The sequence below is a fragment of the Mycetomoellerius zeteki genome, unplaced genomic scaffold (assembly GCF_001594055.1).
Source record: "Mycetomoellerius zeteki isolate Tzet28-1 unplaced genomic scaffold, Tzet1.0 scaffold281, whole genome shotgun sequence".
NCBI classification, from domain to species: domain Eukaryota; kingdom Metazoa; phylum Arthropoda; class Insecta; order Hymenoptera; family Formicidae; genus Mycetomoellerius; species Mycetomoellerius zeteki.
The window spans coordinates 10,099-12,105 of NW_017257262.1; positions in this window are offsets into that span (position 1 = coordinate 10,099).

A 2,007-nucleotide genomic window follows, 5' to 3' on the forward strand; every position below is an offset into this window, starting at 1 on the left:
GTGGATGTAGTGCAGCCTTCGTGGTTTACGGTTCCTTTCGTTCGGGGCATTACTGAGAAGTTTAATAGATTAAGGAGCGATCATATGAGGGTGTCGTTTTATAGCATTAACAAATTGCGAGAATTCATTAGGGTACAGAAAGATCCTTTACCGCGTAATAATAGGTCGAATGTAGTTTACAAGATTTCTTGTAAGAACTGTGATGCGAGTTATGTGGGACAGACGTGTAGACAACTAAAAACAAGAATCACGGAACACAAGAACCATATCCGTTGGAACACGTCTACCCGCAACGTTATAACGGAGCATCGGTTGCAAGAGGGACATGAGTTCGATTGGGACAACGTTGCAATACTGGACGAGGAACCACACTACCGGAAGAGATTGACTTCGGAAATGATATTCATCAGGAAACAGACGCATGGACTTAACATGCAAACGGATATGGAGGGGCTTCCCAAGGCCTACCTCCCGATTATTGATAGACTATAAAAGGTCGAAATTGTTGTCGCGCTTAGTCAGTCAGTGTCGCTCGTGCACAGGAAGAAGTCGGTCGGGCGTTGACTTTAGATCATTTTCGGGGATACCTTTTCTTGATTTGGTGATTAATTTTTTAACGCTAGTTTTTTAATTACTGTCTCAATAAAGACCAATTAAATCAATAAGAGACTAACTGTGTCTGACACTGACTGGCCAACTTATCAGAAACCGGTTTTTGAAGTATTAAGAGTAATGTTTGCGATGCGGTATCTTGTGATCAAGGTGAGCTTCCTAACCATCGGAATAATTAATTATAATTTCAAAATTTTTTGATACATTAGTTTTACATTTTCTTTATTTCGAGAATTTCAAAATTTCTTTCCCCCCTTTTTTCTTTTTTACTGCATTCTTATCTGGATTTAATTCTGGCATTTATACTCTCGAGGTGAGGAAGATCACCATGACTAGTTAATAATTGTTATATTCTATGTATGTGAATTTATTAGTTATCTCTGAAGAAGGCTCAAAAATGAACCGAAACATGTAAGCGCTTTAGTAAAATAAAGAAGTTTCACGCTACGATAGTCGTGTTATTTGCGCAACATCTCCCGCGCTTGACTCCTACTGCCCTTGTTCTTTCATTGTTTTTTGATTTATAAGGAGTCTTAGTTAGGTTGATTTATTATACGTTAAATATTATTTATTAAATATAAACATACATTTGCTTGATACAAGAACCAATTAATTTAATTTAACTATCTTTTTCTTCATTGGATACATATTTATTTACTGTAAGTAAATGTTTATTTACTACTCAAAGAAAAACGTATTAAGATTTAGTAATATCTTTCAGTCTCTCGGACTCTTTTATTTTTTATATTGTAAAGTAAAGTAACTTTTTCAATCAGAAAAACTTGACCCAAATTTTAAAAAATACCTACACAGTACGCGTATTCAAAACGTTTTTAAGACGTTTTTATGACGTTTTATAGCGTTTTTCATTGGCAGAATTAGTGCGCACTCAGTGCACATTAAAGCTGTTGTACACTATTCTAATCTAAATGTTAAAGTGAGATATCTCAATTGATAAAATGCCCAATGTGTATTTTATCAAATAGCACAATAAAATGTATTGAATATTTCGCGATTTAATTTGTTTCTATATTTTTATTAAATGTACATTTTTATATCAATTTCTGTACAATGATTTTAAAGTGCTCTGAGTGCGCACTAATTCTGCCAATGAAAAACGCTATTAATGTAGATATTACACAACCTTGCTTTAAGAAACCGTAAGGCCGTAAGAAATTAATCAATCACAGTCGATTATTTTTTTCATATTCGACTGTGATTGGTCAATTTCTTACGGCTTTAAGGCTTATGATCTTTTAAAGCAAAATTATGGACTTAGACTTATGTTTCAATTTTAACACATGCGTATTGTTTGGGCTTCAAAATATTTATAAAAATTTTAGAAGTAATCCCATTTTGCAGTAACTCGAAATCTTATCGTTACGATGCAGGAAT